Source organism: Papio anubis, chromosome 17, assembly GCF_008728515.1.
Source record: "Papio anubis isolate 15944 chromosome 17, Panubis1.0, whole genome shotgun sequence".
Lineage (NCBI taxonomy): Eukaryota > Metazoa > Chordata > Mammalia > Primates > Cercopithecidae > Papio > Papio anubis.
In genome coordinates this window covers 34,945,686-34,960,856 of record NC_044992.1, presented here as the reverse complement: position 1 = coordinate 34,960,856, position 15,171 = coordinate 34,945,686, and the positions used below count along the sequence as shown (strand labels likewise).

Below are 15,171 nucleotides of genomic sequence, written 5' to 3'. Positions count from 1 at the left end.
TCAGCAGAATCACAAAACTAAAGATGTAGAGATAGATCATCTGCAATACTTTCCACCCCTCTCTCTACCAAACAAATGAGAGGATACAAAAGAATTGACACCCAGTACATTGAGGGCAAGTCCCAAGACCTGATGATGACAGCTACAGCATGCTCTGAATCAGTGGATTCCTCAGCTTCGAAGCCCTGGAGAGAAACACCAGGCCAAGAGGTGTGCAAGGGATGAAGCGTGGATGAAGGACAATGCCTGCCAGTGTCCCTTAGCTGCTTCCTCAAGGCCCCCAGAAAAGCTGTAGTCTCCAGGACATGGCCTTCTTGGGTCCCTCCTCCAACTTCCTGTCTCCTGCATATAACAAATTTATCTTTTTTGTAAAATGGGCTTTCCAGTGAAAACCAGAAAACCAGCTAGACAAGATTCTTTAAAAAGGCTGAAACACTAACAATGTTAAGGTATTCCCGCTACACTGGGGTCCTAGAGGAGACAGTAGAAGATGCATTCCTTTATCTGGAGCTGGAGGCAGGAGCACTGGGTTCCAGGCCCACCTCCTGTGTGTCCACAGACAGCCCTCCACAGTGTCTCGTTACACTGTTTAAGGGCCGGAGAGAAGAGTATAATCCCTGCTGCCCCACAGAAATGAAAGACCAATGGGAGCTGACGTGAGAAATCCCTTTTAGGAATTCTGAGAGAAGTGAGCCAGACACATGAGGCCGGCCATTGTGGCCATCTTCCTCATCCTGATTGCTCAGCTCAAAGAAGGGGGAGGCCCAAACCCAGCCCAGGAGCCTAAGGAGAGACAGAGCAGGGAACAGGAGCACCAACTGTATGCCAAGTGGATCATACATGTGCCCTGGTTAGTCCCACATGTGCCACATGACTATCTACATTCTAACGGTCAAATAAGGTGGATAATTTGCCCATGGTTGTACAACTGCAGAGTGGCAGAATGGAACCCTATCTCCAATACATCCTGCTGCCCCGGGTTCAAGCCTGGTGACAAATATCAGCATCAGTGTTGAGTGTGCCTGGGAGGGTGGGAGTGAGGCTTCTAACCTAAGTGCCTACCTGAGTCAACAAAATGCACCAAAAAAAGGCAGGACAATACCAAGCTAGAGAACAACAAACTTTCCTGTTTTAATGTTTCATGGAGGAAAAAAAAAAAAAAATAGAAAACAAATCAGCAAAAACTAGAAGGAAAAAGAAGAAACAACAATGTAAAATAAATAATACACAAAGTAGGATAGAAGGAATGAGATCAATTGAATCTACCATTATCTAAATATGAATGGGTTGAATTTTCTATCATTACAAAATAGATGTGTTTAGAAAAAACAAAACCCAGTTATGTGCTAGGTATAGAAACACACTTAAAGTGATGAAAATGGCTAACAATAAAGGGGTGACAAAGAGAAAATAGGCAAATACAAAAAACAAGGGCGAGAATTGAAATGTCAGTATCAGAGTGGAATTTAAGGTTAAAAATACTCCACAGCATATTATGTAATGACAAAAGACACAATCTATTAAGAAGATATAGTGGCAGTAAACTCTATGTCCCAATTATCAGAGGAACTGAATACTTTAAATCAAAAGCCACTAGAAATGCAGGGAACTTGATAAAAAGTAAAAATACAACTAGAGAAATTAATATACCTCTCTTAGAACTAGATATAATCAATAGACAAAAAACAAAGACATAGAAGAATTGAATAATGCAACTAGTAAACCTGATGTGATGGCTCTATATAACCTGATCTGATGGCTCTTTGAATAGAGGTTGCACATTTTTTTTGGTTAATATTCATGGAACATAAAAATCAAATAAATTTTGGCCAGCAGCACCCCCACCCAAAAAAAATTTTAGAAACGAATAATTAACATGTGACTATAAATATTGTAACTGTGTAAAAATTAAGAAACATTCTGTTGGATCAGAGAGAAAAGTTAAAGAAGATTACAAACTGCCAAAAAGCAACAGAAAACACACATTATACCCAAACTTGATAGCATATAGCCAAAGCTGTACTCAGAGGAAAAATGTAAACTTGAAATGCCTTCAGATGGAATTTTTTTTTTTTTTGGTGAAGGAATATATTACTTATTCTCCTTAATAAGGTAGCAAATAGCAACCAAAAAAAAAATACTAGAAAAATAAATTGATAAATAGAAGTTGAAAGCGATAGAATAGAAAACATAAGTCCAAAAGCTGTATGTTTATAAACAGTAATAAAATAGACAAACTCCTCTGAATAAAGGAGAAATGAGCAAAAATATACAATATGAAGAATATGAAAGGAGATAACAGAGAAAAGCATGAATATTGGCAACAAACCAAAAAATTCAGGGGAATCAGAAAATTTCCTAGCAAATATAAATTACAAAAACTAGTAAGAAGTGGAAAACCAGGATAAACTTATTATCATAAAAGATACTGAAATGATAAATAAAGATATACTGAAAAATAGACTGGATCCAAATTAGTTTTATCTAACTAATAATTCCAGTACCATTTAAACTATTCCAGATGATAGAGAAGTATGGAAAGAAAGCTCTCCCGTTTTATAAAACACATGGCTTTGATGTCAAAACCCAATACAGTAATAAAACAAAAAATGTATCTACAGACTTAGGAGCTCAGATGTAAAATTTTGAAATATGATTTTAGCTAGTAGAATTCTACAGTATATCAAGAGTGTAATTTAATATGGCCAAGCAGGACTTCTTTCAAGAATTCAAGGACACTTCAACATCAGGAAATCTGTCAACATCTGTTTTACTAGCAAACTAAAGGAGGAAAACCATATGGCCATAATAATACATGCTGATAAAGTATTTGAAAAATATGGCAGCTTTTTCTAATAACACCATGGAAAGTTGAAACAGAAAACACTGTTTACCAAAAGACTGTTAATATTTGCCAAACCAACATTAATTATTCTAAATTGTGAAACACAAAACCTATTTCTGTTAAAATAAGGAACTTGTTGTAGTGGTGCTGCTGTCACTATTATTACCTTAAACCTTCTAAAAAATAAGGTAACAAAAGACATAAACATTGGGAGGAAAAGACAAAGATGATTTTATTTCTAGAAATTTCAAAAGACTGCAGTAAAAGAAAATGAATACAGAAAAATTGCTACTAAAATTCATGAAAACTTTGGCAGGATGGCTGGATGTAAGATAAATATACAAAAACCACTAGGCCTCCTCCTCTCCAGTAATAAGCACTTAGTAATGGAAATAGGAAAAAAATATTTAAGGATAAACTTTATAAGAGAGGTATATGCATTATAATAATGGTTGAATTCCCCATCACTAGGAAAATTATGGACTAACGTATCAATATACATCATATCATAGAAAATTAGGCTGCCATTGGAACAGGTAACCCCAGAGTCTAACAAGTGGCTTGAAGAAATTTATGAAGCACAGTTGAATAAGGTAAAATATCTTTGAAAAATACATATATATGTATGTGTATGTATAAATGTACACATACACAAATTAAAACTCCTACATATGTATATATGTGAAGATACATATGTGTATATACATCACATGTATGATGACATGGGCACAAAGAAAAGGGTACACTCCAGGTTGTTTACATGGGCTCCTGGGATGTGGGGCTGAGAAATAAGACAAGTGGGAGAGGGGAATAGGAAGAGGTGACATGCCGAAAAATACATGTTTTAAGATTTCACTGAAAATTCTATAAGATAAAATTTAAAAAAATTTTTAAGTGTGACTATATGAAAATAAAATTTTAAAACAAAAGTATTTTTAAAAGAGCTGGGATCCACATTCCAGTAATAATAATTACATCTTGACTGGTGAAATGGGGAAGAGGTAAGTGGTCAAAGAGAATTCTGGCTTTTCCTGTCCTTTTTAATTTTTCAAAAGAAGTGTGAATTTGTATATTCAGTTGAGATAAAATTAACTTTAAAATTAGCTGTCTAAAAAAGGGAATACAAGAACGTCTGGGAAGAGAGAATCAATTGTATGCAGTGATATGTGGGTTTTCTCTTTTTTTTTTTTTATTATACTTTAAGTTCCAGGGTACATGTGCTTGTTAATAGTACGTTCTCTCTCTCTAGATTTTAAAAGAAAAAATATGTATCACTTTTTCATTTACAAAGTATTTCCATTTTTTAAATAATAAAATATGAACTGAGTAAAAAAAGAAAAGGGTAAGCAATGATTTTGATAGAAGGAGCGAAAGGTAGCTAGGAGCATGCCAAAAGAGTCCTGTGGTCAGGAAGCTGCAGGGGCAGTGATATCCCTCTGGGAGAACCTGGTTTCATGTAAGCACTAAATACAATAGGTTCACGGCCACAATCCTTCCTACCTTCCAAAGACAATAATGCATTTTTTAAATCAGATACATTGAGGTATAAAATTACATATAATGCAGTGCATCCATTTTAAGTGCACAATGCCATGAGTTTTGACAAATGTATACTATACACCTGTTTAACTCCCTGCATAGTCAAAATAGAGAACCTTTCCATCACTTCAAAAATTCTCTTGAGCTCCTTACTGGCATCCCTGATCCCAGACAATAACTGACCTACTTTTAGTCACTATAGCTTAGTTTTGCCTATTCTAGAGTTTCATATAACTTGAATCAAACAGGATGGATTCTTTGTGTCTGGTTTCTTTTGCTCAGCATGCGTTTTCAGATTCATCAATGTTTTGTGTGTCAAGTACTTATTTTTATTGCTGAGTTAGTTTCCCATTATATAGATATACCCAATTTGTTTCCAGCTTTTGGCAATTATATATAAAGCCACTATAAACATTCATGGACAGGTTTTTGGTGAATATAATTTTTCATTTCTCTTGGGTAAATAGGACGAAGACATTGGGTCATATGACGAGCATATATTTAACTTTAGCCAACCTGTTTTCCAAAGTGACTGCAATATTTTGCATTCCCACTAGACATTTTTCAGAGTTCCGGTTACTTTGTGTTCTTGTTAGCACTTGATATTGTTAGATTTTTGTTTTTCTAGTCATTCTAATGAATTCGTAGTAGTATCTTATGGTGATTTTAATTTGTATTTCTCTAATGAGTTATGATGTTGGGCATCTTTTTGCATGTTATCAACATTTGGTTATCTTCTTTGATGAAGTATTTGCTCAAATCTTTTGCCCAAATTTAAAATTGGGTAGGGTGGGCATGGTGGCTCATGCCTGTAATCTCAGCACTTTCGGAGGCCAAGGCAGGAGGATCACTTGAGGCCAGGAGTTCAAGATCAGCCTGAGAAACATAATGAGACCCTATCTCTACAAACAAAATACAAAAATTAGCTGGTCATTGCAGTGTGCGCCTGTAGTCCCAGCTACTCAGGAGGCTGAGGTGGGAGGATAACTTGAACCCAGGAGGCTAAGTCTGCCGTATGCCAAGATTGTACGACTGCACTCCCACCTAGGTGACAGAGCAAGACCCTGTCTCTCTACATTTTTTTGATTGGACTGCTTGTTTACATATTAAGTTTTAAGAGTATATATTCTGAATACAAGTTCTTTATCAAATATGTGCTTCCAAAGATTTTTCCTAGTCTTTGGCTTTTCTCTTTATTCTCTTAATGTTTTTCAAATAGCAAAAGTTCTTAATTTTTATGAAATCCAATTTATCAATCTTTTAAAATGGATTGTTCTTTTAGTGTCATATCTAAGAAATCTTTGTCTAACTCAAGACACAACAATTTTATCCTATATTCTCTTCCACAAGTTTTATAGTTTTGCATTTTTCTTTTAGGTCTGTGGTCCATTTTGAGTTAACATTTATGTATGGTGGGAGGTATGGGTTATGGTTTTTCTTTTATTCCACATATTGAACTCCAATTGTTCTAGCACCATTTGTTGAAAAGAATATCCTTTTTCTATTAAATTGAGTTTTGTTGTACCTTTGTCAAAAACCAGTTGACTCTTTGCATGGGTCTTTCTAAATTCTCTGTTCTGTACCACTAATCTATTTCTCTCTCTCTCTCTCTCTCTCTTATCTATCTATCTATCTATCTATCTATCTATCTATCTATCTATCTATCTATACCTATCTATCTATCTATATTGCCATACCACACTGTCTTGGTTGTATCTTTATACTAAGTATTGCGATCAGGTAGAGTGAACCCACCAACTTTGGTCTTTGTCAGTGTTGTTTTTGGCTACTGTAGTTCATTTGTTTTCCATATACATTTTGGAATGAGCTTGTTGATTTTTACAAGATAATGTGGCTAGGGTTTTAATTGTAATTGTGTTAAATCTATGGATCAAATTTAAGATAATTGACATTTTAGCAAGATGGAGTTTTATAATCTATACACAAGGGACATTTTTCTGTTTAACTTTATGTCATCAATGTTTTGTAGTTTTCAGCATGTAGACCTTGAACATAATTTGCTGGACATAATTCATGTTTTTCTGTGCAAGTCTAAAGGGTACTTAATTTTTTTTAAATTCCAATTGTTCATTGCTCATGTATAGAAATACAGTTGAACTTTATATTTTGACCTTCAGCCTTGTTAAACTCCCTCATTAATTCTGGCAACTTTTTTGTAGATTCACTGGGACTTTCTATGTAGATAATCATACTGTCTGAAAATAGTTTCATTTCTGTGTTTTGTTAAGCTGTCTTTTATTTATTTTTCTTGCCTTATTCACTGGCTAGGAGCTCTAGTACAATATTGAACAAGAATGTCAACAGCAAATATCCCTGACTCATTCCCTATCTTAGAGGTAAGTGGACAGTCTTTTATCATTAAGTATGATGTTAGCTGTAAGTTTTTGTCAATATCTTTTATTGAGTTAAGGAGTTCCATCCTATTCCTAGTTTACTAAGAGCATGTATGGATGCTGAGAGCGTGTATGCAGCATAAATGGATGTTTAATTTTGTCAAATGTTATTTGCATATATTGAAATGGTCATACTGTTTTTATACTTTAATCTGCTGATATTATGATTATATTAACTAAGTTTTAAATGTTGAACCAGCCTTGCATTCCCAATATAAGCCCTCTGGGTCATGATATATTATCCTTTTTACATATTACTAGATTCCATTTGGTAATATTTTCTTAAGGATGTTTGTGTGTATGTTAATTTGTACTGTTATTTTCTTTTAATTTATTTGGTATCAGAGTAGTGATGGCCACATAAAATGAGTTGGGAAATAGTTCTTTCTCTTCTATTTTTAAAAAAGTTTATATAGAATTAGTATTATTTCTTCCTTCGGCCCAATAGTAATTCATATTAGACAATCAATTATGTTTTAGAGGGAATGAAAATAAGGGGAACACCCTTTCATACGTACCTTTCTTTTAATCATTTTCAGTCATCTTCATTTCTTTGTGTAAATCCAAGTTTTCTTTGGGTATCTTATTTTTTCCACCTGAAGAACTTCCTTTAACACTTTTTGTAACGCAAATCTGCTGGTAATGAATTTTTGGTTTTTATTTGTCTGAAAAACTATTCGTTTCTCTTTCACTTTTGGAAGATACTTTTGCTCGGGATAGGATTTTGTCTTGACAGGTTTTGTTTTGTTTTGTTTCCTTTCAGTACTTTAAAGATGTCACTCCATTGTCTTCTGGCTCACATAATTTTGATGCTAAATCTACTGTTATTTTTTTCTTAATTTTACCTCTATCTCTCTTTATCCTATCTTTGCTTTTCAACAGTTTGATTATGATGTGTCTAGATGTATGCATGGGTTTTTTTTTTTTTTTCTCTTTGTTTTGTCTCTTTGTTTAGTTTATTCTGCTTGAGATTCTTTGAACTTCTTTCTGTGGTTTCATGTCTTTCGTTATTTTGGAGACATTCTCATCCATTATTTCTTCAAATATTTCCTCTGTCCCATTCTCTTTCTCTTCTCTTTCTGGGATTTCAATTACACAATGTTGGACCATTTGGTATTCTTCCACACCTCTTGGGTACTCTTTTTTTAACTCTTTTTTTCTCCTTGTATTTAATTTGTTCAATTTCTACTGTCCTATTTTCTTTTTTCTTTTCTTTTTGAGACAGAGTCTCACTGTTGACCAAGCCGGAGTGCAGTGGCGTAATCTTGGCTCACTGCAACCTCCACCTCCTGGGTTCAAGAGATCATCCCACCTCAGCCTGCCAAGTAGCTGGGATTGCAAGCGTGTGCACCACGCCTGGCTAAATTTTGTATTTTTAGTAGAGATGGGATTTCACCATGTTGGCCAGGCTGGTCTCACACTCCTGGCCCACCTGCCTCTGCCTCCCAAAGTCTATTCACCTATTTTCAAGTTCACTGATTCCTTCTTAAATTGTATCAAGTTTACGGATCAGCTAGTTAAAAGTATTTGTCGGCCGGGCGCGGTGGCTCAAGCCTGTAATCCCAGCACTTTGGGAGGCCGAGACGGGCGGATCACGAGGTCAGGAGATCGAGACCATCCTGGCTAACGCGGTGAAACCCCTGCCTTACTAAAAAACACAAAACTAGCCGGGCGCAGGTGGCGGCTCTGTAGTCCCAGCTGCTCGGGAGGCTGAGGTGGTGAGAATGGCGTGGAACCCGGGAGGCGGAGCTTGGTGAGTCAGATCGCTACCACCGCATTCCAGCCTGGGCGACAGAGCAAGACTCCGCCTCAAAAAAAAAAAAAAAAGTATTTGTCTCTGTCACTTTTTTCTCCTAGCATTTCTGTTTGACTCTTTCTTGTAGTTTCCCTCTCTCTGCTAAAATTCTACGTCTATTCATGTATGTTGTTCATCTTTTCCACTCTAGCCTTCAATACAGTAAGCATAGTTACTCTAAGTTTCCTATGTGATGGCTTCAACATCTGGGTCATATTTGAATCTGGGTTTGTTGACTGCTTTGTTTCTTGACAGTGGGTTGTTTGTCTTGTGTTTGGTGTCTCATGACTTTTGATTGAAAGCAAAACATCTTTAGAACAGTAAAGGCTGTATTAAATATGCATGCCTCTTTTTCTGCCGGGCAAGGGATCTGCAAACTATGGTCCTTGGGCCAAATCAGACCTGTGGCCTATTTTTGTATGGCCTATGAGTTAAGAATGGTTTTTATATTTTTAAATATGTCAAATGGATATCAAAAGAAGAATAGTAATTATGCAACTTAAGACAATTATATAAAACTCAAATTTCAGTGTCTATAAATAAAGATTTATTGGAACATAACTGTGTTCGTTCATTTACATATTGTCTATGGCTGCTTTCATGCTTCAGCAGCAGAGTTGAGTAGTTGCAACAGGGCCCACATGGTCCACAACACCTAAAATATTTGATGTATACTGGTCCTTTGTAGACAAAGTTTGCCTCTTGATATGGGTGGTTGAGTCGATTTAGTCAGAAGTTGACTTGGATTTGGGTTTTGCTGCTCTAGGTTTGGGTTTATCTTCAGTGCCCCACCAGCTTTAAATTCCTCTAGCATTTTCTTATTCTTAAGGTGGAGGCTGAGTTGCCAGAGGGTTTTTCTCAGTGTTTCTGCTTCACTCTTAGCCTTAGGTATTCCTTGTGTGCCTGTGCCTTAGTCCTGTCCCTGGGTGTTATGATCTGCCCCTCTCCCAGCAGAAGGAGATTCCTCTTAGTCTGGTCCCAGATGGTTTCCTTCCCTCCTCCTGAAAGCTAAGGCTTTTGTTACATGGAGGACAAAACCCATTGTAAGTTCCATGTTTTTCCAGGCTTTGGGGAAGGGGGTAATTAACAGTTTTGCCACTTTTTGGCAAAATACCTTTTTTTTTAGAAGGCTAAGTGCAAATGAAATTAAGACATACATTGAAAGTATGTTCATGCTAAACCTATCAAAGATCTGTACAACACTCTGTAGGAGTAGGCAGACTAAAGTAGCTCATCAGTACACAACATGGCCTTAGAATCCCTGGCCCCTTTTTGGTTTAACCAGACTTAAGTTCCATGAACTTCCTGGCTTGATAGGTTAACTGCTGTCCCAGACATCTAGTTGCTTAACCCATCCCTGGTCCTAACCAATGTATACATCCTCAGGTTCAGCGAGTACTATGCCAATGTTTAAGAATAATTAATAACTCATGCAATGAGTATGTGAATTTGCACTAAACGTAAGTGCTATAATTATGTCAAATCAAAAGCTGAGCATAGAACATAGAAAATCTTTGGGGAGATAAATTGAACCCTTTGGTTTCATTGAGGAAAAATCATCAAATCACAGCATGTCATAACTGAAAAAACCCCTTGAGAACATCTAGTTTACCCGCTTCACTTAACCAATGAGATAATCAAGGCTCAGAGAAAAGTAACATGAGAAAGGTCACACAGCAAGTTAATAATGTGGGAAGGATTACCTTTCAAATTAGAAGTAGGGAGGAGGCAGGGAGCCTGTGGGTCTTTGTGGAAGGGGGTGGCGTATTGGGAGGAAGAGTCCCAGGCCTGCTTCTATTTCTAACTAACTGTGTGGCCTAGCTAGTGAGTGTGACTCAGTCTCCCTCTCTGCCATCTATCTGCCCCGCCCCTTTCCTGGGAACTATATTAGCTGAGAGGTGTAATGGCACTTCATTAAGACCTTGGGGGAGCTGTGCTACAGGGATCCTGCAGTCACCCAGGACTTGCTTCCCTCCATTTTCTGAAGATGAGGCTCAGGGCACAGCCCGATGCAGTGAGGCAAAGAAAACAGGTACAGAGTCCAGCTCCTCAGCCTGGAGGTTCCTGCCCTTGACTAGTATAGGCACCATCTCTTCCTGTCTTTCCCATAGCTTCTGGATCAGTCAGGGTCTTATCAGAAAACCAGAAGCAGAGCTCTCTGTGAACAGAGATAAATTAACATAAGGACTTGATTAAAAACCTCTGAGGGGCATCACCAGGGTGATTCTAAGGATACCCCCTATGTTAGTCTGTTGTGGTTGCCATAACAAAATACCATACCCTGGGTGGCCTAAACAACACACAGTTATTTTCTCATAGTTCTAGAAAATGGAAGTCCAAGATCAGGGCGCTGACTGATCTGGCTTCTGGTGAGGGCTGTCTTCCTGGCTTGTAGATGAGCACCTTTTCCACTGTTTCCTCACATGGCCTCTCCTCACTGTGTGTGTGTGTGATGAGAGAGAGAGAGCTCTCTGGTGTCTTATAGGAACACTAATCTTATTGGATCAGGGTCCCACCCTTACGACCTCATTAACCTTAGCTTCTTCCTTGGAGGCTTCACCTCCAAATACAGCCACACTGGGGGTTAGGGTTTCAACACAGGAATTTGGGGAGACATGAACATTCAGTTCCTAACACCCCCTAAAAAAGCTGGAGACTGGAACCTATTATCGCTACTAGGTGAAGACCCACTGCTGAGGCATGCTGCCTGGAGCAGTAAGTAGACAGAAGAAGGATGTCCTTCCTCTGTCCTCCTGCCATGTTGGGAGAGCCTGGCATGGATCCAGCTGGCAAAGTGGCAATGTCACGGCAGAGTGTGGAAGGCTGAGTGTGGAGCTGAGAGGAACCCTCTCCAGCTAAGACAGACCATGGAACCAGAGCAATCAAACATTTATTGAGTACTTATTATGTAAGATAGTAAAAGTCACATTCACTCCCCAGGATTACCTAAAATCTTGAAAGTCATATTAAAGGTTTTAGAATTAGGGATGGCCTCAGTGATTCATGCTAGTAATTCCAATGTTTTGGGAGGCCAAGGCAGGAGGATCGCTTGAGGAGTTCCAGGCTGCCTGGGCAACATAGCAAGACCCCTATCTCTACAAAAAAATTAAAAATTAACCAGGCATGCAGGCAGGTGCCTGTAGTTCCAGCTACTTGGGAGGCTGAGGCAAGAGGATCACTTGAGCCCAGGAGTTCAAGGCTGCGGTGAGCTACAATGGCGCCACTGCACTGCAGCCTGGGCCACAGAGCAAGACCTTATCTCTAAAAAACAAACAATTTTAAAAATAAATAAAGAATTCAGCATTTGGTCAGTGGACACTGGGGTAATATGGATTTGAGTAAAGGGGTGATGTGATCAGCTGTCCTTTCTTCCTTTACCCAGTCCTACCCATCCTTCTTCCCCAAACTGTTGGCACACCCCAGACTCTCCTCTTTTACACTGCATACCTTCTCTGCTCATTTGATATACATTAGCAATTTAATACGCAGCATGATGAGCTTAGGAGAATATTCCATGGGACCAGAGCTATCTCTGCAGCTTCACTGTCAGCCAGGGAGGGTTTGTCGGGTTTAGACCATGGAAGGTCCTTAGGGGATGTGGTGAGAGTGAGATGGGAAGTGCCTGGTCAGACCCACCCCATCAACAGCCTGTCTTCATCTTCGCCAGCAGGACACACACACACACGCATGCACACACACAGTCCTCACACATGCACAGTCAAATCCTCTCATTTGTACACTCCCACACTCACACCCACACTCCCTTGTGCCCTCACAGTCTCACACTCACCCTCTGAGACTCACACCCCTCACACACTCTACACACTCACTTGGCCCTATGCACACTTACTTTACTCCCACTCAGCCCTCTCACTCACACCCATGGCCACTCCCACTCCCACGTTCTCACAGCTTCACGCACTCCTGCTCAGTCTTCGCCCACGCTCTCTCCCACTCACTCACAGACACTCACTCTCTCACACTCTTGCTCTCACATTTACCCTGCCATTCCCACATTCCCACTGCTTCCCTCACACTCCCACCCCCTTGAAGTCGTCCTACCCATCACTCAGTCACTCGCTGTATTAGTCCATTTTCACGCTGCTGATAAAGACATACCCAAGACTGGGTAACTTACAAAGAAAAAGTTTTAATGGACTCACAGTTTCACGTAGCTGGGGAGGCCTCACAATCATGGTGGAAGGTGAAAGGCACATCTTACATGGTAGCTGACAAGGGAGAATGAGAGCTAAGCAAAAGGGGTTTCCCTTATAAAAACATCAGATCTCCTGAGACTTATTCACTACCATGAGAAAAGTACGGGGGAAACCGCCCCCATGATTCAATTATCTCCCACTGGGTCCCTCCAACAACACGTGGGAATCATGAGAGCTACAAATTCAAGATGAGATTTGGGTAGGGACACAGCCAAACCATATCACTCAGGCACCTGCACCCCTCCCTCATGCCCACTTTGAATCACACCCACCCACACGCCTTCACTCCCTCCCTCACTGCCTCCCACACTCAGGCTGTCACACTTGCTCACTGTTATCACACATTGCCACACTCTCCCACAGACAACCGCTCAGCAGGATTCTGCCCTCCCACATTCCTGTCATCCTGCTCTTCTTCAGGGCTCTCTTCCTCACTCAGCAAATCGACAGACACTGGACCAGCCTCTTAGGCTGAGGACAGACCAGGAACTTGCTGTCTCCACCCACCCTCTGAGCAGGACAGCTCTGCCTGCTCCTGGTTGGGTGTGAAAAAAGGACAATGTACAGCAGCAAAGAAGGCAGACATGTCCCATCCACTGTCAAGGACCCTCCTCCCTCCCTTGCTCGCTTTCCCTACCCACATGCTGTGGGTGTTCCAATAGGGAGCACCTTTCCTCAGTGACTCCCTAGCCCATCCCTGCCTCTGCTGTGTGAGGCTGAACCTCCCTCTCTTCATTTCTGCCTTCCCTCAGCTCCCAAGACACCTCCAGTGTCATCTGATAACATGACCCCAGTAGCAGGCCTGTTTTTCCTTTGATCTCTGTCTTGCTCTGAATATCCCTACAAAAGCCTTTTGTGTGAAGTGCAGGGTGCACCTTCCATGACTGCTTGCTGGGCCTTCCGCCATCTTGGGTTTATTCTTATGAGTCTAGGCTGCCCTCTTACATGCTCTCTTGAGTTTGTGGCCCTCTTTCCATCTCCTATCAATACTCCTTATTGCCTTTTTATGTATTCAGTTGAATGGGTAATACAGTCAAGTCATGTGTTTCAAAATTCAAAAGATACAAGGAGTAAAGTTCCCTTCTCTCTCCGTCCCTCAGCAGCATAGTTCCTCTCCTCAGAGGCAATTGTTCTCTTCAGTTTCTTGTAAAAGATTCTAGAACTAGATACAAGGAACTGTGTGTGTGTGTGTGTGTGTGTGTGTGTGTGTGTGTGTGTGAAGGTGAGAAAGGTCTTACCAATGCACTTCTGATTGGGCCACTCTCAAATGACCCTAATGAGGAAGAGGCAGGAAGAGAGAGAGATTGAGAGGGAGAGAGAGAGAGAGAGAGAGAGAGAGAGAGTGTGTGTGTGTGTGTGTGTGTGTGTGTGTATGTGTATGTGTATGTAAGCTCATTCAGCCATCACTGGAACCGTGAGGGACACTCTCCGCCTCTTCCTCACTAGGGTCATTTGAGAGTGGCCCAATCAGAAGTGCATTGGTAAGACCTTTCTCACCTTCTTACGCCATCCTCCCTTTCAGAATCTTGTCATGTGAAGGAATAACTATATATTATTTTCTGAATGTCTTGCACTCTGCCTCCCTCAAGTCTAAGAGATACTTCCACGTGCTAAGCCTCCGTGCAGTGTTATAAAGGGTATAATATTATACCCTTTCCCTCAAGATTCTTATCACTTCCAGTTGGCCGGTCAGTTCTTTGATGGTCAGAATTGATTTCAGAGTGGCTGATCCACTGGTCATTTTCTCTACCCCCCGGGAGATTAAATTGTTGGGCAAGTCAAAAGCAATAGTCCAAATGGATGCCTCTGTGAGGGCATCCCTGTGTCTGCTGATGTCCTTTGCCAACCCTCCAAAGGTGGATAAGGGCCAAGGAGCCACCCTCCCCCCCCACATGGAACAGGGGACGGGGCACATGGCCACATCAGCCAGCCTGGCTGTCCTGCTGCCCTCGCCACCCTCGCCACCCCTCCCGCAGGTCTCTGGTTAATTGCCAGGACACATCAGTGGGCAGTCTCTGAGGAAGGAGCAGGCGGGCCAGCCCACAGCATCCCAGCTCAGCAATCATCACTGATTAAAAACTAGTTACAAAGCAATGAAGATGGAATCCTGCATTAACCAAATGACCCCGTCCATGGCCAAGCCCAGATAAATGGGAGTGATTATGAAAGCATCACTCACAATGTCGGCAAACGTTAACGGCTGTTCGAATTTCTGGGAGATTTACGGGGTAGTGACAGCATTTGGCTGGATGGGACTCTGGCTTTTTGCTTCATTCCCAGATGTGCCTGTGTGTTTATGGGCTCCTGTGGACTCACAGCCTATTCAAAGTGGTATAGCTCAGCTGTGCTTTTACGTGGATT

General features: G+C 40.3%; 1 protein-coding gene and 1 non-coding gene across 2 annotated transcripts in view; one reads left to right on the top strand and one right to left on the bottom strand.

Annotated features, from left to right (window-relative positions):
- The window catches only part of MSI2 (musashi RNA binding protein 2), a 468,587-nt gene that overhangs the window by 431,679 nt on the left and 21,737 nt on the right, over positions 1–15,171 (top strand). The gene's annotated exons all lie outside the window — the stretch shown is intronic.
- On the bottom strand, positions 374–438 carry LOC116271113. The gene has a single exon (XR_004179554.1). It is a non-coding gene; the product is annotated as a U7 small nuclear RNA (small nuclear RNA).